Raw genomic sequence first — 26,246 nt, 5'->3', positions numbered from 1 at the left:
AATATTAACAATTTTGGGATGCGTCTAAATCCAATAACGGTTACTACTGAATGAATCGCGAATGTCTAGTTAAATACGAGCACTCGGTGGCGTGTTTCTAATTGAACCTGCATCAGTGCAAATTTGTCAAAAATTATAGGTATTTTTGTGTCCAACGAATATCGTCGTGAGAGAATTTCATGTTGATTAATAATTGCACTAGTGCAATTACCCGTTAATAGCACACGTGTTAATTACCTTTTAACTCAGGAGCCATTAGGTCAGGGTAACTGTAATCAGAATCAGTTGTTTTTGCGCAATTGCTTTGTTGATAGATTAATGAATCAACATTAACGAAATATATACAGTAAATCACAAAAGTCTACATACACCCTGTAAATTATATATACCTAATAATGTAATGAATGTATTTTCTTTTATTAGTTATGCAACAGTACTACTCTAATAACAACTCACAAATATTACAAAAATTATTATTTATTTACATCCTAGTTTACATAAAAAATAGAACTCAAAAATTTTTAGCCCACAAAAACCTACATACACTTTTAGATGTAATTTATCTATTAGTTTGTACTTAATATTTGTTTATAATTAATATTTGGTTGGTCTTCTATTTGAGTCAAGCACTGCTTCAACACGTCTTGGCATTGATAGAATTAAATTTTCTGTGAAGTCAGAAGGAATTTCTACCGACGAAGTGCGTGAAGCGCTTTTTAATGTCTCTTTGTTATTTATTTCTAATCTTCTAATTTTCTTGTGTAATTCGTATCAGAGGTATTCTACAGGGTTCAAATCGGGCGACTGAGGAGGTGTGCGCAATTGTTTAAGTACATTATATACGATCTATTCATGAACAACCCGAGCTGTATGCTTGGGATCGTTGTCTTGTTGGAATATCCAACGATCGCCAAGCTCCGGGTTATTATCAGGTGGAATCAAATTGTCTTGCAATATTTTTAAACATTTTAGATAGTTCGTAATACTATTAATAAAAATCAATTTTCTAACTCCAGTCGCTGACATTGAACCCCAAACTATGACGTTATCTCCTCCACGTTTAACAGTTGACACTAAATTTTGAGGTTGTTCATTCGCCTTTCTCCATATGTTACCATTGTGCATTACATCTAAAAATATTAAATTTACTTTCATCGGAAAATAGCACGGTTTTCCCAAACTTGAAGCCTTTGTTTTAAGTGATTATTAGCAAAATCTATTATTTTTTGTTTATTTGGTGCAGATATTACTGGTTCTCTTCTTGGTGTTCTTCCATCATAGTTGTTTGATCGCAATATACGTGTTGCTGTTTCAGAATTAACAGTTTTTCCAGTATCATTTTCAATCTCTATAGCAAGTTTTGGAGCACTTTTTTTGGGTTCTCAAGGAACTTTTACTAATAGTGATCGCTCATCTCTGTCATTTAATTTTCTGGGACGGCCAGATCTTGCTTTATTGCTTGTATTTCCTCGATTATTATAGTTTCTAATTTGAATTGTACTGCGAGGTAAACTTACGGTGGTTGCCATCTCATTGTAAGAATTCTTCTGATTTCTAAGTATAATTATTAAACTTCGAATCGTTGTTGGTGTTTCTATACTTCCCATAATGTTGTGTATAAAATTCGTTAACAAGTGGAACACTGGAGAGTGTTGATCTCGTACTACTTTAAAATGAAACTTTATTTTCAGAAGAATTGATAAAGACACCGCGAAAAAATGTAAATAAAATTGTTTTGAAATTTACGTAGACTTTTGTGAATTAGAAATTCTTGATTGCTATTAGGGGTACAAATAAGTTTCCGCCGTTTAACAAAGCATGGTCCCACCAGAAGGTTATGCTGAAATTGCTAGATGTAAATGTTACTATCGCAAGTTTGATCAACTAGTAACAACATAACCTAGAAGTATTAGTGGTTTCGTATCAGCATCACATTTTTTTTTCTTGCAAAAATGTCAAGTTTTGTGTCGAATAAGCGTCATTTGCGGGAACTTTTGATTTACTTCTTTAATTTGAAGAAATCTGCAGCTGAGGCGCATCGATTGCTTGTAGAAGCATATGGTGAGGCTGCTTTGAGTGAGAGAAGTTGTCGTGAGTGGTTTCACAAGTTTAAAAACGGTGAGTTTAACGTGGAAGACAAAGGACGCAGTGGAAGGCCGAAAACGTACGAAGATACGGAATTGGAAGTGTTATTGGAGGAAGATTCGTCTCAAACACAAAAAGAACTTGCACTTACATTAGAAGTGACGCAAAACAGCAATTTCACATCGTTTAAAAATGTTGGGAATGATTCAAAAACAAGGGAATTGGGTTCCTTATGAACTGAAACCCAGAGACGTCGAACGCCGATTTTGCATGAGTGAAATGCTGCTTGCCAGGCATAAAACAAAGGGTTTTTTGCATCGTGTAGTCACTGGGGATGAAAAATGGATCCATTATGATAACCCAAAGAAGAAGAAATCATGGGGTCCACCTGGCCATGTTTCAACATCAGTAGCCAAATCAAATATTCATGGAAAAAAACTCATGTTGTGTATTTGGTGGGATCAACTTGGTGTTGTATATTATGAGTTGCTCAAATCGAACGAAACTATTACTGGAACTCTCTACCGAACACAATTAATGAGATTGAGCCGAGCACTCAAGGAAAAACGCGCTCATTACTACTCTAGACATGACAAGATTATTCTCCTACATGATAATGCTCGTCCGCATGTTGCGGCACCGGTTAAAACCTATTTGGAAACACTTAATTGGGAAGTCCTACCCCACCCGCCATATTCACCAGACCTTGCCCCATCCGACTACCACTTGTTTCGATCAATGGCACACGGTCTGTCTGAGCAGCGCTTTACATCATATGAAGATACCAAAAATTGGGTCGATTCATGGATAGCTTCAAAAGATGAAGAGTTTTTTCGCCGTGGTATCCAAATGCTGCCAGAAAGATGGGAAAAAGTAGTGGCCGTTGATGGGCAATACTTTGAATAAAACGTAATATCCCGTTCTTTCACAATTAATTCCAATTTTTTTATAGAAAACGGCGGAAACTTATTTGTACCCCTAATACTTTTTACTCAAACTGGAATGTAAATAAATAATAATTTTTGTTATATTTATGTACTGTTACTAAAGTAGTATTGTTACATAATTAACGAAAAAAAATACATTCATTATTTCATTAGTTATATACAATTTACAGGGTGTATGTAGACTTTCGTGACTGGCTGTACATAGATTAATATTAAAAGAAACTACTTATGGTGGCAACAACGGTTTCTACAGGGCGAACATGGGTCTCGCGGAGGTCATTTGGGACGGGAGTGTCGATAGCCAGAGCTTCCAATTCGGATTGCAATTCTTAATTTTTAATGCGGTAAAGATAAAATTATCGCCCATTACGAAACGCCTAGGTAGGCGTATACAGTCAAGCACGAAAGTATTCGAACGGTATTAAGTTTTTGTAGTAAAATCCTTTATTATTTTTATACATCATAAATAAATAAGATATGCTATATTTTATGAAAGTACATAATGTTTATTAAATTAGATAAAAATAATCAGATACAACCATTATAAATTATAATGTTTCTACGCAAATTATAAACTGTAACCCACAAAAGTGTTCGAACATAAAAAAAAAGTGAATAGATTTTCAGAGTTTTAATATTTGGTTGGCGCTCTCTTTTTGTTTTGATTACCGCTTGTGGACGTCGTGGCATGGAAAGTACCAAATTTTGTGTCACTTGGGCACCGATAGAATTCCAGAACTCCAAGATATATTGGGCTAAACTGTCCTTAAGGTACCTATACACGTACAGTTCGCCGGACGATTGTTACCGGAGAGACCAGAGCTGGCCGGCCGCTATAGACTACACACGATTAGTCAGACGGCAGGCCAGGGCCTGTCTTCCGCCGATACACGAAGGAAACTGTACGTGTGTAGTCCTGTATTTCAGTCATTGGACTGTCAGCACAAATTTTGGTCCTTCAAAATTTTTATTATAAATAAATATATAGGGTACGTGTGTGAGCATTCCTTGTCTATGTTATTAATAGGACTGTTAATCAATTATCTGAAAATATCACGAGATTTTGATTCTAAATTCCTTTCTGTCGCTAGGTACTTTAGAGTTACTACCAATTTCTCTTCTACACTAATTGATTGTCACATTCCTGTATTTTTTTTGTAATATATGGTTTGACGAGATTTAATCAAAATTCAAAACATTCCTTACTGTTTCGGTGATAATTTTTTAAGTCAGCAACACTTGAGTAGCGAAGCTCCAGTATCAATTCCATATGTGACAAGGTACTACGTTTTTGTAGCCAGTCCTTAACCCAAATTTTCTGTCTTTTTCTTTTTTGCCTTTCTTCTAATAGTACAATTATTGCAGCTGCACGTTCTTCTTGCTACATTTTGTAGAATGAAAACTGTCGTCCTAAATTGATCGTGTATAGCAAATTCTATAATAGTAACAGTTCTGTGTCGTAAACGACATAGGATTGATGGCCGTAATCCTTGGTAAAACTGTTCGTATGTATCAACCGACGATGATGGCCGGCCGTACCTGTCAATCCGTTCTTGGACAGCCGGACGATTGTACGTGTATAGGTACATTTAGAGGTGATCGGGTAGGTTCTTACACTTTTTTCGACTTCATCCCACAAATGTTCGATGAGATTTATATCCGGGTTTTGTGGTGGAGTTGGTAATAAGTGAGGGTTATTATAAATCAACCAAGTCTCCAATACATGGGTTGCGTGCTTTGGATATTGTCTTGATGGAACCAATAATCTCTTGGTAAACCAAATTTGTTTACATTTTCTTTTAAATTATTTTTTAATATTTTAAAATAATTTACTTTATCCATAATTCCATGTATGAAGACAAGGTTTCCAATCTCACTTGCCGCCATGCACCCCCACACCATCACTGAGCCGCCCCTATCTTTACCAGTTGCCCGTAAGTGTCTAGGATCCACTTTTTTAGTTTTTTCCTCCACATTTTTAGAGTTCAATCATACTGAAAACGTTGTACTTGCTTTCATGAGAGAAAAGTACTTTATTCCAAAATGTATTATCCTTAGTCATATATTTTTTTGTAAAGTTGATACTTTTTTTTTCGGTTTTTTGGGTGATATAAGATTTCTTTCTAGGAACTTGTCCAAGTATGTGGTTACTTCTTAACAAACGTTTACATAATTCAGGATGTACTTCTTTGTCAAATTGGATTAAAACATATACCGCTAATTTTGGTGCAAAAATAAAAATATGTTTAAAATTTTCACGTGAAACCATAGACTCTTTACGTTTTGTCAACTTCTTTGATCTTCCCGATCAACGTTTATTGATAATATTTGTCTGTGTTCTATTTTTTTTTTAAGATGTACGACATGGTTGGTTTACTTTTATGTCACATAAGAGCAATTTCTATATGTTTTTTACCTTGGTTGTACCATTTTAGTATTAATTCTCGTTCGCGAACTGTTGTTTCACTTCTTTTCTTTGCTATTTTTATAAGAAATAATCTATGGTGGTGAATGATATTCAGCTCTTAACTTTACAACGTTAGTTGCTAAATGCTGGTACATTTTGATCAAAATATTACTTACAGTCCGCATTTTTTTCTTCTGTTTGAAGTGTTCGAATACTTTTGTGGGTCAATATAAAGAATATTTCAAATGTCTTTTAAACAAGATGATATTTTTTTGTGTAAATATTTATCTACAGCCAGTATCAAAAATATTGGGACGGAGGATAAACATTTACAAAATCAGATATTTCTCCGTTGGAAAGTGATAAATAAACAGAGATTTTTTTAATCATATTATATTAAATCACCAACAATAAAGAGTTACACCAGAGCTTTTAACTATTTGACAACAAAAATATACAATGAATCAATATTCAAAATGGTAATATCTCCATGATCCAAAATACTGGAACGATTCAGTTCCTATACTTCTGCGGGACACACGGATATTTTTAATATTTAGTGTGGCCACCTTTTTGCTCAACAACACTTTTTACCCCTTTGGCACTGAAAAACTAATTTTTTTTTGTAGAAAATCGTTGTGCAATTTATTCCATTCTTTTTGCAATGTTTGCTTTAAAGTGTCCTTATTAGTAATTTGATGACTTCTTATCTGCGTCTCAAGGAAATGCCATACATTTCAATGAGGTTAAGGTCGGAGGTTTGAGCAGGAGATTTCATGACCTTAGGACAATTATGAAGTAGCCTTTCTTGTACTATTCGAGCGCTATGTTTGGAGTCTTCGTCTTGATGAAATTTGAACATGTTTAAAATGTGCATATTTTTAGTACATCTAAGATTTTGTTTGTTTGTTGATATTGAGAGAGTACATTTTGTCCATTGTTTCTTCTATGAATACCAATTTCCCAACTACCGCACTTGATAACCATACCCAAATCATCATAGAGCCAGTTGAAAATTGGACGTACATTTTCCGGCTTCAACGCTTCGTATGCCTCTCTCCACACTCTAGGACGTCCATCAGAGCCAAAGATGTGAAATGTGTACTCATCGCAGAAAATTACATCTGACCAGTGGTCATTTTCTTTTAAGTTATCGCTGGGCGCAAATTATAGTCGTATTTTCTTATTCTTTTCATTCAGTCATAGTTTTTTTCGTGCTCTTCTACCATGATAACCATCAAAATCGATGCATCGGCTTATTGCTTGCAGAGATGCCTTTTTCTGTGTATGTTGGTCTAATAAAATTTGGACTTTTGGAGCATTAATTTCTGAATCTTTAACTTTTGGCACAATAAGACGTTGGCCCCTTTCATTCAAAAGTTTTGGGCGGCCAGTTTGCGGAGTAAAGTCCAGTCTGTCTTCATTATTATATCGTAAAATAATATTTCCCACTGTACTTTTTCCAAGTTTTAATATGGAAGCGGTTTTGCTGTAGAAACAACTTTTTTCATGATGATACACCACTAATTATCTTAAATCGAAACTTGTGTTTTTACCGCGCCCCATATTGTAATTAATTTGAAAATCAAATAGCACCACTTAGCATAGCACGAACAAGATCAAACAAGTTTTTATTTATTAAACTCAGGTTGTCGATATCAAGAGCATTGTGAGTCATTCTAAGGCTATGTAACGGAATCGTCTCAATGTTTTTGGACCATTCAAACGTTACCATTTTAATTAGTTGTTGATTACAAGTTTTTGTTGTTAAATATTTGAAAACTTAACTATAAGTTTTCATTTTTGATCATTCCAGGTATTATTAAAAAAAATCTGTGTTTTTTTAACAATTTTCAATCGAAAAATACCGTATTTTGTAAGTGTATGGCGTCCGTACCAATATTTTTGGCATTAATCGTATATGAATTCTCTTCTTGATAATATAGTTTAATTTACCATACGTTAAGTAAACGGCAACATTACATTCTTATTTGTTTCGTTAAAATACTTTCGTGACTGACTGTATGTATCTCAGTCGTTAAATCCCGGCGTCGCGTATGCCAACAACAGCTGATGCGACATGTACAAACGGTACTTTAATATTCAAACTTCTATAACAGTTTTAATTTGATCAAAAACGAATTTCCATTCGGCATCCTTTCGAATTTGCATATCAAAATAAACACCGCGATGGCGCCGGCTGTCAATCAAAACATTATTTTTTGGATCGACTGGTTATGGCCAGTTTGCATTTCGGATCTATGCTCTCGTGACCGGTTGGAATGCGGAATTTGCGCATCTGCGAGATGATCTGATGTCTCAAATTTTACGTTTATATAATTAAATTCGCTTCGAGTTGAAGGTGTATATCTGCATGTCAAGGCCGGGGTCATACTCCAAAGTACGGAACGTGGTGGGTTTGGGAACGCGGTTTGTTCGAACGAACATAGAGCTACAGCTATTCTGAACTACCAGAAACACGAGAAGTAGGGACATATTTTTGACCACCCGGTAGTGGTTGGAACGGAGCTGTTATTAGACCAGGTGGAATGGTACGTTCGTGGGGGTATTACGTCAGATGAAGTGCCGTAGATTGTCTCCTGCAACCTTGCGAACCAACTCACCTTACGCCAACTGGCGCCAAACGTATTGAAGTATCATGTAATTTTACGGTTAAATGATTTTGTTATCTAAAATTATCTTATGGCACGTGAGAAGTCCTTGTGTGGAATTGCGAAGCCTGGTCGGATATCTTTTTGTCGGAAAAGCGGGTTAAAGTGACCTATTTTCATGCCTGGTATCATACTTCAGCGAGTCTTTTCTTGAAGAAAATGTTTCACAGGCGCAAGTCGCAAACTATCCTTTGTACTCCGGAAAAGGAAAACATTCCTTGGAATTAATTCGAGGAGAAATACAATACCATTTAATCCCTCTTCAACGATAACGAGCATCACGTACCAGAAAAGGTCTAAAAAGCTGTTTAATCCCTCTGGATTAAAGGACTCACGTTCTTCCCTTGCTGAGTTGGCATTCAAATTGCAGCCTGGTTTCTCATAATTACAGCTATAACAATATCTTGAAATTAACATTCCCTGGAAACTACACGTAGTACACTTAGTCCTTAAAACGTCTCAAAAACCATTCATTTTGTACCCGAAATAATTAATATTGTCACACAAGGACCGACCTTCATAATGGAGGCGGTTTGCTACGTGCGACGTTATGCCAACTTGTATACCATGCTGCAACCAATTTGCCATATGGTTTTGTCAATCTTTCTTGTGTAATTCTGCACTGTCAATCTATCTTGCTTTCGTTATTTTCTTTGTTTGATAAAAAAGAGCATCCATTTTTTTAAAAACCCTAAAACATAACTATAAAATCGATTATTGCTGGGTGGTCTCTCTGGGTGGCACGTCATTATATCACCATTGAACATATGGTCAGATCAATAATAATAAATAATACATTTTATGGGCAGTTTTGCAAAGCTATTATTGTGCTTATTGCGAATGTTTAACGATTTTTCACTCTTGGTTATACCGTTAACAATAATATGTTTCGGTTTGATTCAGAATGAAGAAGATAGCCATACACAGTGATCAAAAGGACCCACCATGATAATCTCAACTAGCTACCACGTTTCTAGGGCGTCCACCGTGACCATTATTCGAAAATTGCACTGGTGCAAATTCTCGCGATAGGTCACCGTTGTGTAATACAGCGCAACAATGAGATACCACGCGTGGCATTGTTAGAACATGAAATTTGACAGAGGAATGAAATTGTTATGGGTAATGATGGTTGTGTAGTATATGTAACGAATATTATCGACAATTATTTGCGTAGTTTGCACGAATGCAAATTAAATTGAAAATGCGCGGAAGTGCACACACTCCAAGAATGTCTTTTTCATTTCAAGTTGCATGACTTGAGAAGAGAAGAGTTAAGAATTACATTTTAAATGCACGAATTTTATTTAAGGAAATCGTTTAAATTCCTGAAGAATACTGCTGCACTGCTAGAGCGAGCAGGATAATTATCCATTAACTGCACTTGTGTAAATTGTTGCTGCAATTCGCTAGTGATGCTTCGGCGTAACAATAAGAAAAGAGTAATAAATTCTTTATGTGTGACGTCATAAGACAAAGGAGAATTATGGATAATTTTTGACAGATTAATGAAATTCTCAAAATAATTCTACGAACATAGAGATGTGGATCAATGCACTTTGACTATTTTATGTGGAAGAGTAGTGCAGAAATAGATCTGAGTTGCTTTACAAAAGCATATTATTAAACAAATGTCCATTTAGGAGTCAGTTCATAGAATGATATATAACTTGGTCGTCGCAGAAGCAGACTAAACAATTTTCAACAAAAGGCGTGCGGAATTAGATAATATTGATGTTAGACAGAAAGCAGGTATTTTCTCTGAAGCCATTATGGTAACTTACACAACAACACAACAGAGCTTTTGTGATGTTTTAATACTTATCTATACACAATTGTAAATTGCTTGTTTCGGTTAGCTGCGTAGGTTTTGATAAGAGCTATGTTTGCCTTTTAGCTGCTCTCACGAAATTAATGTTGGCGAATTATGGAAACGCAATGGGATGTTCTAACAATAAAATGCGGATTCGAACAACCCGACGTAGAAAATGTACCAAAAGGCATTTTTTTGTTCAATTTGAGGCATTGCACAAACCTTAAATTTTTTGGTGATGACGAAAAATTTCGTAAACCCAAAGAAATAAATTAAACGATCAGGAAACAAATTATTCTTCATCTATATGAAAAAAGTGCATAGATGACACATTTGTGCACTTTTTTTCAATTGGCCCCCTGGTTTTTCCAACACGACTTCGGTAGATTTTTCAATTTTTGGGGAACTACCGAGCTAGCCGCAACTAAGTTTAAAAGACAATGCCGGAAACTATTGAGGATATAACATTGAACGAAATAAGCAAATAAAGTACATTAGTGCAATTGCTTCTGGTTCCTATGTTGGATCTAAAATCATAATATTGTAACGAACGTTTTTTTTAAGGAAATGAATTAGGAACTTACTAGGTTACATGGTTTTTAGCAATATTTGCAAAACATTAAACTATTAATGCCATCAATACGAGTTTGTCCTCACCAACAGTCGACTAATTGGCGGGACCATTAATTAACTAATTAATATTGCCTCGTGTTCTAGCAAGTAACGCTTAAAATAATTAAGCGAATTCTTATAAAACCCAATAAGGGGGTTCATGGAAAAAATAATACTTCACGCCCACGCGCGCACTTACATTGATTTTAATCCATATTCATGTAATGTTACCAACTCTATGATTTCTTTAGAAAAATGTTTGATGTGGGAAAAATCATATACTTATTAAGTTCTGGGATGTTTTAACGTCGAAATATTACCAGTGGAGTGAGTCAACCCAACACCTGCAAAAGGTAGCGAAGGCGAAAGTTAAATTTGGTGCAAAACAGGTAATTTCCGATTAAATTGTTTCGTGTCAAGCGTAGCAATGAAAATTTTCTCCATCTCCGAGGGGTGGTGTTCGAAATCCTCCACCCTCCACCAACCACCACCCAATTCCAGCTTCTGCCGCTTGCATCAGGCTGACACTCACGATTTCTTGTCCGGCAAAGACAGCGAAGTCTATATAACATTTGGGCGCAGTGAGGCCGAACTGGGCGTACTAACCGCTCACTCACGGAATTTACAGGGATCCTTAAAGGTGACCAGGAGAGTTCTGGCGCGAAATCCGGGTTGAAGAATAGATTAGACTGTACTGTCTTCCGGGGGGCCGAGACAGGATGCCCATATCGCCATTTAACGTAATTCTTGCAAATATCTTATTGCCACACGAATATGATATAAGAAACTCTTATTGCAACCGATCGGTATTTTCATCCTAACCGCAACGTTCTCTCCATCCATCCGAGCATAAAAAATGGGATTAATACCGAAACCACAATAATATGAGATTGTTAAATAGGTATTAAACTAATTCCCGTGAAATGAATGGAATACCGTTTGTTATGGCGCCACAAATCTGACCTTGCCCCGAGTGTGGCGCTCACATTGCCCAGTCAATCTTGCTCTTGTCGATTGTTGTTGTTGTTGCGCGATCTCCTTTGAATTTGAATAAGGTTTTTGCCGATCGAAAGCTGATTTTGCATGATCTATGCCGATCATGCTAATGAATAATTACCAAGTTGAACTAGGCCAAAGAACTCTAAGAATAATGGCAAATGTCAGTACGGGCGGGTGAAATTTAAAACGTGCTTATCATTGCGAACGGCATTTCAAACTCGCCTCTAACTCGATGATGACTAACTATCCGGTGACCGTAATATGCAAATTAACAATAAAAATTCCTTAAGGTCATCCTCGAAAGCATGAAAGGCTCCGTAAAAACAAAGACTAACAACAAAATAGCAAACTTGAACCTCTTTAACCCCTTCATAAAACTGTTGACCTTGTGCAAACGACGAGGAAAATTCTTTTTAAACCTGAAATGTACACAAATTTAACAATTCACAAAGAAGTACCTCGTTTTAGTTTTTTGTTCGGCCGTGAAGAGGAGCTAATTAAAGTGGGATCAAAGGGATACGTGATCCATTTGAAGAGGTGGCGTCCCTTTAAGGGCGAGTCGACATACTTTAACGCCACGTGCATATCGTCGAGAGGGTACCTTTGTTTCGAATATGGGTAGAACGTTAGCCTTCTAATTAAACAATTTAGAGTAAATGAAAACTCAGAGGGGACTTAAATATGCCATCTTTAAAGAGTTTCAATTGGTGACCTCTTTACGAATGTGCATACCTGTTTAGAAGGGACGCTCGCCACAAAAAATTCCGTTTTTGCAATTATTTTCGATTACAGTCAGCGGCTTCGAACGCCGTAGGAAAAATATTCTAATGGGTTCATATCGGGCAATTTGGGAGGCCGTCCGTGCTGTTGTCCTTTTCCTAGCCAACGGTTTATCCAAAAAATGGATACGGAACTAAACTAAAGTGTGGTGAGCTCCATCGAGCATGAGTAACATGTTCTGTTCGGCCTTTTAATCCACATCTCCTAAGCGTTCAGAAAGTCTTTGTGACTGAATATACAGTCAGCGGCAAAAATATTGGTACGGGCTCCAAAAGCTTACAAAATAAGGTATTTCTTGACTAAAAGTTGTCAAACAAACATAGATTTTTTTATAATAATGCCTGAAATCACCAACGATGAAGACGCATAGTTAAAGTTTTCAAATATTTAACAACAAAAACTTGCAATCAACAACTAATTAAAATGGTCACGTTTCAATGATCCAAAAATATTAGGACGATTCCATTACGTACCCTTAGGATGACTCATAAAGCTCTTGATATCAAAACCTGAGTAGTAAATAAAAACTTGTTTGATCTTGTTCGTGCTATGCTAAGTGGTGCTATTTGATTTTCAAATTAATTACAATATGGGGCGCGACAAAAACACAAGTTTCGATTTAAGATAATTAGTGGTGTATCATCATGAAAAAGGTTGTTTCTACAGCAAAACCGCTTCCATATTAAAACTTGGAAAAAGTACAGTGGGAAATATTATTTTACGATATAATAATGAAGACAGACTGGACTTTACTCCGCAAACTGGCCGCCCAAAACTTTTGAATGAAAGGGGCCAACGTCTTATTGTGCCAAAAGTTAAAGATTCAGAAATTAATGCTCCAAAAGTCCAAATTTTATTAGACCAACATACACAGAAAAAGGCATCTCTGCAAGCAATAAGCCGATGCATCGATTTTGATGGTTATCATGGTAGAAGAGCACGAAAAAAACTATGACTGAATGAAAAGAATAAGAAAATACGACTATAATTTGCGCCCAGCGATAACTTAAAAGAAAATGACCACTGGTCAGATCTAATTTTCTGCGATGAGTACACATTTCACATCTTTGGCTCTGATGGACGTCCTAGAGTGTGGAGAGAGGCATACGAAGCGTTGAAGCCGGAAAATGTACGTCCAATTTTCAACTGGCTCTATGATGATTTGGGTATGGTTATCAAGTGCGGTAGTTGGGAAATTGGTATTCATAGAAGAAACAATGGACAAAATGTACTCTCTCAATATCAACAAACAAACAAAATCTTAGATGTACTAAAAATATGCACATTTTAAACATGTTCAAATTTCATCAAGACGAAGACTCCAAACATAGCGCTCGAATAGTACAAGAAAGGCTACTTCATAATTGTCCTAAGGTCATGAAATCTCCTGCTCAAACCTCCGACCTTAACCTCATTGAAATGTATGGCATTTCCTTGAGACGCAGATAAGAAGTCATCAAATTACTAATAAGGACACTTTAAAGCAAACATTGCAAAAAGAATGGAATAAATTGCACAACGATTTTCTACAAAAAAAAATTAGTTTTTCAGTGCCAAAGGGGTAAAAAGTGTTGTTGAGCAAAAAGGTGGCCACACTAAATATTAAAAATATCCGTGTGTCCCGCAGAAGTATAGGAACTGAATCGTTCCAGTATTTTGGATCATGGAGATATTACCATTTTGAATATTGATTCATTGTATATTTTTGTTGTCAAATAGTTAAAAGCTCTGGTGTAACTCTTTATTGTTGGTGATTTAATATAATATGATTAAAAAAATCTCTGTTTATTTATCACTTTCCAACGGAGAAATATCTGATTTTGTAAATGTTTATCCTCCGTCCCAATATTTTTGATACTGGCTGTAGTTGGTCCATAATCCCACCACAAGCCTATAATCCACTGGAATTTGTATCCAGAGTAGCGGCATTCAGTGCACATTGCGAGTGGCACTTATCTCGTCCATATTTAGACTCCTACATAACTTCTTTAACCCAGTGCATGACTCTCTGGTTTCCCTGGCTTCATTAATGCGTTTTTATTGAAGCAGTAGCTTCCACGCCCAGTTTCTTTTTCCATTGAGTTACATCTAATTTGTAAGGTGCATGTCGAAAAATCTATTTTTACTGCAGCAAATATTTTAAACGAGTCGCCTCTATTGAAGTGTTGAAGAACACAAACGCTAGTCATTGCTCTTACATCAGAGATCAATGGGTTTGATGCAAGAGTTTTTACGGACATTGATATGGCCTAATGACCTAATATAAATGCTGTTTCATCACAGAGAGGCCCAATTCGTGCGTAGTATCCTAAATTATTTACAAGTACATTGGAGATTATTGGACATACCCGAGAAGGCGATGCCATGGATGGCGCAGTCCCATTGAATTCGTATGAGTGAGGCTGATTTGGATTGTAGCCAATACGGTAAAAGGTCATTAAAGATCGCATCTGAATTATCTTGCTGGAATGTGGTGGATGGAAAAAAGATAAGAAGGAAAGATTAAAAAATATCAAGTGCCATTAAAACTTGCTGTAAATTTTAATTTAATTTTAATTTTACTAAAAGTAATAAGTAAGAAATAAAATGCATTACCTGCAAGGTCGAGACCGCCGCATTGATCGTACCATTTCAAAGTAAATACTGGTTACAACATAGATGATAGGTAATTATGTTATTCTTTGGAACTGACGGTATAGATTGTTTCTATTTGAATTGAAAGTGATTGTAAATCACCTGCCAAGTGTTTAATTGATAACTCCCTCAATAATTAACGTTTCATCTTTATGTTCGAAGCAATTACGCGTCACCACAATTTTCTGTGACAGACTCTATTTGTTGTAGTATGCTTAATAATCGTGTCCTCACTGTCAACAGTAATAGCAAATTGGATTACGAGAATAGTAAGCTGCACGTTACGAGCGAGACGAGAGTTTGCGATTGAGCCGTAGGCGAGATCATAAATTTCATGGGAGGAAACATGACTTGCTTTTAAATATTGTACGATGCCGTTTCTACAACTTATCCGATTCGGTAATTTCGAGAGAATAATTATACTGGTCACGTGAGCATAAACTTATTGAAATGTTAATGATTACGCTAATTCTTAAATCTTGACGCAACTCATATAATACACGCGGCGTAGCGGAGTTGCGCTAATCTATTAGTTTGTCTCAGCTGAACACTGTCACGTAATAATATTATGCACGACTTGGAGTTTCCTTACGCACACGACATTATTTGCAATTTGCTGGCAAGGGAGTTGAAAAATGATTTTTGCTAATGGCATGTTTCACTACATTTTATATATACCACGGTTAAACTAACTTTTAAACGGACCAGACCTACTTCCTGCAAAAGTCACATAAAATTCCAATCGCATGTCCAGGTTAGTTCGACGAGCTTTCTGCCATTATGGGCTACCAATCACAATTAACTGACTCATCCTTCTAAGATAATTAGAATAAGGTAGGCGCGAGTCATCGTAACGGGTGCCATGGACCTGAAGAACCGTATTAAGTTTTCTTCAAACTCTCTTTGGCATCTGGGAGTCCTGGCAGTTAATTTAATTTATTTTTCCGCGTAATTTTGAAAGCTAATGTCTCAACCCATTAATCTTGATTATTATTCATACCATCGCCAGCATTAAATTCGAACCACCCATGTTGCGGGTACTGTATGATGGAGGGTCTCGTGTAATAAGTTGTTCATTCCAACAGGCACGAGGCCCGATTAGAGGAACGCGAATAAGCTGCTAAGAAAGAGTGAATGCAAACCACGGTGTGCCCTTTCGTCGCAGATTAGGAAATAAAGAAAGTAGCAAAAACCTGTCCGACCATTTTTCTCAGCCTATTGCGTGAAGCTTTTTTGTATTTTGTTATCGTAACGTTACTTTTTGAGCACCCTTTTGTATTTTGAGCACAGAGAGTAAGTACCCTAACGGATGATTAAGCGATAGAAGGACAATGTCGACCGAAAGAAGCTAAATTTCTGCCGTGATCTCCATCTTATCGCGATTCTCAGTAATGGGTGGTCGAAGTGGCGCGTACGCTTTGTGACGTCACACCATGGCGGGAGCTTTTTACCGGTCTTGCGCGGTAATGAGAATTTTTGTTTTCCTTGTAGGCTTAAAAAATCCTTATAATTAGGAGAAAAAATTTGGAAGAGCAATGTCATTTTCGAAGCTCGCGAAGCAGTAAAATGTTGTCGCTGCAATTACTAAAGGGAGGGCGCGAAGTTCCGAAAAGAGGTCATTCCTGGGATGATGAAATCGGCGCACCCGAAAGTTCATTAAAACCCGAAGGTACTTTGAATTGTCCATATTTCTATTCAAAGCACGTACGCGCTTTGTTCGTAGACGAATTACAATATTGCGCAGAGAAAAATCAACAGCCTAATTACGCTTCATTATTCCAGATCATTATCCGGCTCATCAATATGATATAAATCAATCGAGGGAGCTAATTAGACAACTAATAAAGAAAAAACTGCTCGTCTATTTTTACAGTAATAAAGCGGATTGAAATTTTTAATGGTTTAAATCTTTATTGATTGACAGACCAGGCGCCAGAAAATTATTGTTGTGCAGTTCTCATAACCTTGAGTAAAAGAAGAATATCGTGTGATGTCCCTATTGTGCGCATGAAATGTTTATGATTGATACAAAAATTTAATTAACAGTGTGGATGTTTTGTTACCAGATTCGCAAATATTTGCTGGAATTAACCGTTTACGACGTGATTAACGGAGGATGTTTTCCCTAATAAAAAAAAATTAATTTTGTTTGTAGTGAAGGCCATAGCGTCACCTAAAGTGATTTTTCCCTTATTGTACCATTCTGGCATTCTGTTGACATTTCCCATCCCGCAAAAGGAAGTATTGAACTTGACGGCCTTCGAGTCAATATTGAAGCAGCTCTTCGAGACGCTATTAAAAGGGAATAAAGCCCTTTATAAAACAAAATGGTTTTACTGAGGGCTGGATAATTTGTTTGAGAAAGCTACGCCTTTTTAGAACTCTATCGTTCTGACCTTCTCTTGGTTTTCATGCGGGTGAATTTCGCAGAGTGATGACAGTCAATTTTTTTTTGTCACTACGCGAGATTTCTCCTTTCCATTATCAATTTTCCATGGCTTCAGCACCGCCTACGCAAGTTGGTTTGCAAGCAAAAATATGCATCTGTGATTAAACAGAATTTGAAGAAAATTAATGTAAATAATGATGTGCATCGAGCTCCGCTGATTTGGGGGGCACAAATTTGCGCCCCCAAATCGGCGGAGCTCGTCGTCTGTGGACGTCAGTGCAGGGATCGATTAAACGTCACATATCGGTCAGTCTGTAGTCCCTGCGGGCCCCCAGGGCCGCTTCAGGATACGACTTTCATTCGATCCTCAATTGGCATAAAGGCGTACGCGCATGCCCTAAGGACCGTCGCAGACTAGCTTTTCGGTGAGAGAGTTCAGTCAGTTTGTCGTTCAGACATATGTGTATATGCGCCGCAGACTGAAGATTTTTAAATTTCAGCCGGAGATGGACATGGATTGATAATGGGTGAGACTTATCTATTGTCAGAAAATCATGAGACGAACCTTTCTGACAACTCCCAAACTGAAATACAGGGCCTGCAATGGTGCGTCAGACATCCATACCTTCTATACCAAAAAAAGTGAACAATTTTTTTCTTCTGCAGGATTGGCAAGCACTTATAGGCGTATTTGCAGAAATTATTTTGCGATGTACAGCGTGACCCTAAAAAGTGTGACGATATGCCATTTCGTGATTTTAATGGAACCCCCCGTTCTTTCCAATTTGTTGTTAACTTTTAAGGTCAAATTAGGTAATGTGACCTATGCTTAAAGTGTGCCGTTTCCGAATTATTTGGAAAATTTTGACAGCTGCAAAGTTCCACGGAAATCGATATTGTGCACTAACAGTTGTGAATTTCATAATCAGTCTTCTGGGGCTCAAAGTGGACCTAATAAGCTACGTTTTAACGTGTTTTAATTTAAAAAAAAATCTTCACCATCATCCAAAAACGGCTCCGAGGTTGCATGATTTCAAACTTCAATAACTTGCTCGTTTCAAAGAGGTTGTCCAAACTTTATCGACAGCATGGTGTTAAAGATATAAAAATCTAAAACTTCTATTAATATTGTCATATTCCTAAACCCAGCCATTTCTGAGTTCTGAAAAAAACTTATCAGAAGTGTGACGATACGATTATCAAACATTTAGAAGCCAAGAAGGGGCTATTTTCGGTGATTTAAATATGCTTAGGTTTAGGGATAAAGTAATGTTAACAAAAGTTATAGGATTCTGAACATGGTAGCGTCAAAAAAATTGGGGCATTTTATTTGAAATAAGCAATTTATCGAGGTTTGAAAGCATACAACTTCGGAGGTCTATTTCGGCGGTTATGAAGAAATTTTTTTTTTATTATAACATGTCCAAATATACTTTATTAAGTCATTTTTGAGCCCCCGAAAGCTCATACCGAAATTCACAGCTGATAGCACATGATACCAATCTCAGTGGAACCTCGCAGCTGTCAAATTTTTCCGTATAACTCGGAAATGGTAAACTTTAAAGATGGGACGCTTTACATAAACTGACCGTGTAATTTAATGATAAATTCGAAAACAATAAATAAATTGTGGAATTCCATTTATAATAGTGAAATTGTAAATCGCCACATTTTTTCGGGTCACCCTGTAGATTAGTAAATATTCTCTGGAAACACGCGTTTATGTGCTGTGCAGTCCTGCAGAAGAAAAAAATGCTTAACTTAATCAGTGTAGAAGCTGAGGAAGTTTGACGCGCCATTGCAGGACCCTGTGTAGGCCTATGTTTATCCGGACCTTTTACCGCTGGAGCCATAATAATATCTCCGCCTATACCGTTTTTCTCCAGACAGGACCATGTGTTAATAAATGGCCAGAACAGTGGAAATACGGCACATTCTTTCATGGCGGTTTGTTTTATTTACTGTAACACTCAGATGCACACGTGGATAGCTCAAGTAAAGAAAATAGAATCGTTTGGAAGAGAGAAAATATTTTGTTGCATTAATGTCTGCAATCAGTGCGTTTTTTTTTTTAATGAACGTTAATATGCACTGTTCATACTCATAACTAAAGTGCAATTCCAGCGATAACCCTATGACTTTGTGACTTCGCAAAAAGCTCGAGTTAAGGATTATGTTCACATGTATAACCAACCTTGACCTTTATTAAAATGATGTCATAGTTCTACAGTCCTCGACCTATATATATATATATATATATATATATATATATATATATATATATATATATATGTGTGTGTGTGTGTATATATATATTATAAAAAATAGTAAAAAGTATTCTAAAAAACACGTTTTGCGGTAGTAGGGTTTATCAGGGTTTATATCTCCATATTAGGGTAAACACGTTTTACTTGAAACAGTTGATGATAACAAGTAAAATGAATTATTTGTTCGGTTGGAAATTGCTCGATTCGTTGGGTTTCCATATTAATGCAGGCGGTTCGGCAGATTGCGTGAATTTTGTGATACCTAATTGCAATTGGAATTGGTCAAGTTCGCCCATGTATGATTTTGTATAGGAATAGTGGCAAAACAGTGAAAGGGGATCATTTATATAAAATTTAAATAATCTAAAAAAAAAGTTTAAATAATAGCTTAAATAATTTAAATTAAATTTAAATCATTTGAATTAAGTTAAAGTCATTTTAATTAAATTCAAATGGTTTAAATTAAATTTTAATAAATTTGAAAGCAAATTCTTTAATTTTTTCAGTGTTCGCCTTTTGTAGAAATTCTGTAACATTTCACATAGAAATTTCAATTGATAATCATTTTTCTGCATGTATTCTCATTGTTTAAATTACTTTCTCAAAGCATTCAGTCTTAGCAACTGCTTCCAATTGAGCAATAATAAATATAATAACTGACGGGCAAACTCTGTTGTGAATACTGTCTGCATTGTGCACAGTTAATAAAATTTTCGCTTTTACCACCTTTTAAGCCACTTATTGTTTTATCTTTTATCCTCTATTATATAATTTATTATCACTTCTTATCATTATCTTCTTTTATTTATTTTGAAAAATTTATGTAAATAAAAAATCTAATCACTTCAATGTTTTTCTATTTCAGGTATGATTTAAGCTTCGTTAGTGGTGAGTAACGTCCTTAAGCTCAGTTAAGTGTAGTAGGTGCCGACCATGCGTTCTGCTTTATTATACTATAAAGACAACTCTGATATCTGCAAACTGATACTATTATTTGCTTTTCTTTTAACTATGAAGATAACGTTAATTCCCTAAGTCTTGTAGGTACACAAGCCATTAAACTTGAGTTTGTGTATTATTGTAAATCGCGTTTAAACCAACTTGCTTAAGAACTGTGTCAGAACCTCCTTTTTGCTATACGTAACTATAGCTGTTGGAATTCGATGTTTCTCACTTGTTCTGTATGCTGTAACTAATTTCAACTGGTGGGTTCTCCAATTGAAAACATTATGAGAAAAATGTTAAAGAACCATTCAGAGTGCTTAACGTCGAGTAGGCACCTGGAATGTTTAATCTCACTTGGAGTGAATAACAAGCACATTATTGACATCCTCCGTATGATTAAGGTTTAATATTGAACAATAAACAGCAACAATAAGAAGAGAGTGATAAGAAAAAATAATGATGTGAGTATGGAATTGAGTATTTGATACAAAAACAAGAATCTCCATTGGCTAAGCTTTAAACGGAACGTCTCTCATCATTTATGAAGAAAACGTATTTTTGCATATCTTGTATAGTGTATATATAATATACTATATTAGCGTACATTACATCCTATAGTATTGTATATTATACATTATACTATTGTATATTTTTATTAATGTTACTGAATTGTTAACAAGTGTTCATTGACTAACTTAAAATAATTAAAAATATAATCGAACGATATTGAATTTTTGTACATTCTTAAGTACTGAGGTGATATGTCACTTCCCTAGGCAAACAATCGGACTTTTTTAGTTCGAAGTTTGAACAGTAAATTCTATAGCTCGGATCAATACCGGCACGTAATCGATTGCTTATTTACTTAGCGATTATACATAATAATGTTGTGCCTTCCAGTAAGATTGGAGAACTTCTTGAAATATCCAGTAGTGCTTCTCTTATTTCAATATCATTCGATTCAAAAGAACTGCATGCAGCATTGTTTTTATTAGTTTTCTCGTTATTTTCCAGCCCCTGATGCTTTTCATCAATAAATTTTCGTCGTCCACCAAAAATGCTTTATTTTTCCTGTTAGGTATACAATACATAATTCCGGAGCATAATGATTTCCTCATGATTTAAAATTACTGCAACTATCATTGGTATTCCCATAAAGAGAATTTTTCTCGAAATTTCCAGTTAGTAGGGAATAAAACGTGATAAAGAACAATATGGAAAGTTTTGTTTGTAAATTGTTGAGTGACACATTTGTTTAATTATTGCTTGTAATTTGAAATTAAGAGATAACATTCATTAATTAAAATTGAGAGAATGTGGGTTATCCCAAATTATAAGAGGAAATTGAAAATTTCCTTAAAAAAATGCAAATTATTCTGTACTTCTCATAAAAACATCCTTTAGAGTTTAAACATCTCTTGAATATCTCTGTTTTGGTTTGATTTGGTGCACGTTGATGAGATAATACTGACAGATACGGAAAATATTTTTCTGCTTATGATATATTTCGAGTGGCGAACGTTTGCACTGTTTTGCAATTTATTAGTTTTAAACATGACATTGCTTACGAAATATAGCAATTTCGTTAAACATTCAGGGTTTAGCACGTAGCTAAATAAATAACATTTTTAATTTAACCTCAAGCAAGTTGTGGGTGTAGGTTAATTTTTGAAGTTCACACCAGCGCAATTGTCGCAATAATCTGCACTGGTGTAATTGTCGGGATTATTTACACCAGCGCAATTTCTCTGGCCGCCCTAGCAGTGCTGCATTTAACGAACAGAACTTTTCAATCCTGCAAAAATATGACTCGTGAAATTTTTTTCCCAGGTACTATTCGCATAGCGAACATGCATCTATCGCTTTAGGCAATTTTACACACATGCAACTTAAACTCAAAATGCATTCAAAAGTATTGTTTGCACCTTCGGTGTAAAACCTTTTTACACTTTTCAGTTGATTGAAGCCCTCACAGAGCTCGCGTGACAACTTTTCCATGCGGGTGTAAAGCTCTTCCTAAAGTTCAATTAAATATTAGCGTGCCACGTACACTCGTGCGACATAGAGCCTTTCCGCACGCATGTCAATGGCCACGGCTTGAAGTTGTTCATAACGATTTGACGGTGACACATGTCTCTTAGCTTAGCGTGCGACAAAAGCATTCCGTGGCCGTGATCCATTGACACTTTCGTAAAGTAAGGAGGGATTAATAACAGGACTGAAATCGGTATCAAAACGTTTTCTTGGCATCCGCTCCTTGAGCACATACATACTGCTTTCATTATTCTAAAAGAAAGAATGAAGCCACGCATCGGCATCGCATCGATCCCCGTTTGTTGTTTATCCTAAACCGGTTCAAAACAAATGAATGTAATCACGGAAAACAGCTGAACCGGCGTCTGGTTCCGGTGCACGGCGGCGGCGTCTTTCGATACATGTGCGATCGACGCGACGACGTACGACGGTAGTACTTAACTTAACGGGCAGCGTTGCCACGACTTGCGTTTTTTTCCTTTAAATTTATCTGCGTATCCTAAATGCGTGAGGTAAAGTGACTTTGTCGCATGGTTTAATAACCCCACTGAGTTATTGACTATTCGATTTTGGGATTCGTCAGAATCGTCGAAAGGAGAACAAAAAAAAAAACTCCGGAACTTGTTAATAAAGTATACGAGCATTAAAAACTCGACAACACAGCTGCTGTCACTGTCAACGAGTAGACGTCATATGAACGTACGTCATGTAATATCATGTCAAGGAGCATATTGCAGGGGTGCGTTGGGTATCTTCGGGCTTCAAGGTTTTTGATACTTTCATGACATCAACGCCAAAAAGTCATGTCAGAACCTGCACACTTATATCGTTCATCACAAGGGTCAAGTGCCGCAAAGTTCGACGATTAATAAAGTCAAATCGTGAACATGACAGTCTAAATTGAAAATTTGAGTGATGAAATAATAAACACCGCACCTACGTTCAAAAATTCATGTTTTAATGCTTGAGGGTTGCGATAAGTGATCGAGATTTGGCCGACTGAAAATTTAAATGAATGCATGATCAAAATCAGCGAAAGCGATGCTCATGATTAACATGAATAATAAGCTTATCTATTCGTATTTACGTCCGCAAATAAATTCAAGCTCGTTTTCATTCCGGCCGGTCGACTATTGAAACTCCGGAACATAAAACTTTTAACATGGTTTAAGGCCAAATTATTGATATTCTGCTAACTCTAAGGGAAGCTCAGTTTTCTTCCTGTTTCGGTTCCGTGGAAAGTTTGGGTTGTTTCATAGAAAATCATTAAAAATCTCATATTTTTCCAAGTTCACTTACTTTACGATTGTTACAAATTCCGCTTTCTTATGGATTATAATTTACCAGCAGCATTTATCATCTCAGTTAACATTTCGTACTGCTTTCCTGTCCCTCTTCACGCATTTTCACTCTTATCTTTCCAAGCATGAGTGGGTCTAGTGAGTCTAATGTTCACTATTTTTTGAATGAAATTGAATGTAAAGTAAACAAATACCGCTATTTTATCTCAGAGATAACTGGTAGTGCATGTCCCCATGACCAGTTTGGCCGTTTTGACGGACACACCGAAGAGCAGGTGAGAAACTTGCTCGGACTAATACAGTTTAATCCGAATGCCTAAACGACCGGTCTAAAAAAAGTAATGCGCACGCAGATCATGCTGATGCAAGCTGACCTCTTGCGGTCGGCCTCATAATTAACAGCTCTTAAAAAGGTGATAAATTTCAGAAGTAAAGAATACGAGGCAGATCCCAGTTTACATCTCAGCGAGAATTGCTGATTTGGGCAAATATTAGAGATTGACAGAGTTCGGCCTCAAAACCTTTTTTTTGTTTTATTATTACCCTTTACTTTTATATTTTATTTTTTATTATTAATTATTCTGAACTTTGCTGGCTTTTGTCTTTGTTTTTTTGGGAAGATGGCCGGAGGTCTATGGCTTGTTCCATGGTCTGCGTGGTTCTGCGAATAAGAATCGTGGTTTGTTAATTCAGGGTCATGTTTAACTGTGTAAGAGGAATACGATTATTTATATTCCTAATAATTACCTGCAATTGTCTAGTCTATAGGTCAGAAGTCCTTCCGGACTGTTCAATTGGACGTGCTAGTTTAAAACGAAACCGTACACAAGTGCTCGTTTTGTGCTTATTAAAAATTGTTGCATTTTGTTGTATATCATATTTCCAATTTGAAAGAAAAGTTTGAGAGTGACCTATAATCGAAACTCGGCATTCGCGGGAGTATTTCTGGAAACGTGCCTTGGAAAAATTCGAGCCAAAGTTCACTCCTAAATTAACAGTTTCTCTTAGGGCTTGGGGCCCTCACACGACGCAGATTTCCGAAGTTTTACTGATTTTCTTATTCGCGATCAAACGTCGTCGTGAAATAAATAATTTTTGGGGAAGTTGCACGGGTGCATTAAATTGACAAGTTGCACCCGTGCACCAAGAGTATGGAGATCGATATTTTGACTTGCACCAATCTCTTTTAAAAAATCACAAATTTGTTGCGCTCATGATGTTTACGGAAGAAATTTAATCAACGAAATTCTGAATTATATTAAGGAATCCTATAATTATATTTGCACTGGTGCAAATGATCGTTATTTTTTGTTGTTGCGGAGGTTCGTTCGTCCTATTGTATACGTGTCACACGCCAGATAACCAGGATTGCTTTGGAGAAATGTCAAATTTGACGTAAATTAAAAAGAAAAACTATCAGTTGTCAAAGTCAACAGTATCTCAAAAACTATTCAAAACTTCATAAAAGCGACAACACAGCCTGCTCAGCGTATCTTGGTCGAGCCAACGAACGAAAAACTCATGCCGAGTGGAATTCTCGTGCGCGTTGTTCAGTTGTTTTCTGCTCGAACCGAACTTCGAGTTATCAGCAGTTGCGCTCGGAAATTCGAACAGCAAACTTGGCATCGAATTCCGGCCGGAATTCTCTCTCGAACTCTCGCAAAGTTTCAAAACTACTGTGAAGTTTCCTCTGAATCCATTCGAACAACTGTATTTTTTTTTTCCAAAATCGGAAGTTTACGTAACAGCTACTTACCTGCAACCGAGCAAGGGGGATTTGTGCAATGTTGTGCCTATTTGATTAGAACAGACGGGTGAATGTTAATGGTTAGATAAATAAGTAGTACTATCTTGACTGAGTTGTTTGCTAGGCAATTTTTTTGATTCGTACGCTGTTTGGCAATCGCGTTGATAAAACGATGGCAGTAGTGCGGTTGTGAGTGACTTACGCGGGTAATTTTTTTTTTGTTTTGGATTACTTTTCTGTATTTGGAATTGTGGAGTTTATTGCTTCTTATGGTAAGTACGCGCGACCGTGTTCTGATCACTAATGGTATTTACAACCATTATGTAACGTTTGTGTGGACGGAAGTTGCACTGCACCGCAATTATTATATTATTGTTCTATGGACTCTGATGACGAAAATTACCTGCGACATCTACAAAGATGTTTGAAAAAGCACTCGGTTAACTAATAGGATTTTTAGCTAGCAGCCTATCCAGGTGTTAAGTTTTGATTGATAAAGAAAATGAGCACTCAAGTGAACTACTTATATTATTTTTTGCACAGTGAGCGACAAGCTCAGGTTGATTGCGGAATCACTGAAGTCTTACAAACAAAATTTTAAGTTGTAATAGAGA

The 26,246-nt window shown here is 36.3% G+C and overlaps 1 protein-coding gene across 11 annotated transcripts in view; it reads left to right on the top strand.

The window, feature by feature from the left end:
* Pde11 (Phosphodiesterase 11) overlaps positions 1-26,246 on the top strand; it is a 101,209-nt gene that overhangs the window by 29,735 nt on the left and 45,228 nt on the right. For 4 of the 11 annotated variants that reach the window (XM_066281494.1, XM_066281487.1, XM_066281489.1 and 1 more), the window contains exon 1: positions 25,431-25,904. The exons of the other annotated variants lie outside the window; for them this stretch is intronic. The gene's annotated coding sequence lies outside the window, so the exon portion shown is untranslated. Of the gene's footprint in view, positions 1-25,430; positions 25,905-26,246 lie in introns of those variants that run through there. 11 annotated transcript variants of the gene reach the window in all.

The sequence above is a fragment of the Euwallacea fornicatus genome, chromosome 4, assembly GCF_040115645.1.
Source record: "Euwallacea fornicatus isolate EFF26 chromosome 4, ASM4011564v1, whole genome shotgun sequence".
Classification (NCBI taxonomy): Eukaryota; Metazoa; Arthropoda; class Insecta; order Coleoptera; family Curculionidae; genus Euwallacea; species Euwallacea fornicatus.
Note: the sequence above shows the minus strand (reverse complement) of the source record. Positions and strands in the feature narration are given on the sequence as shown.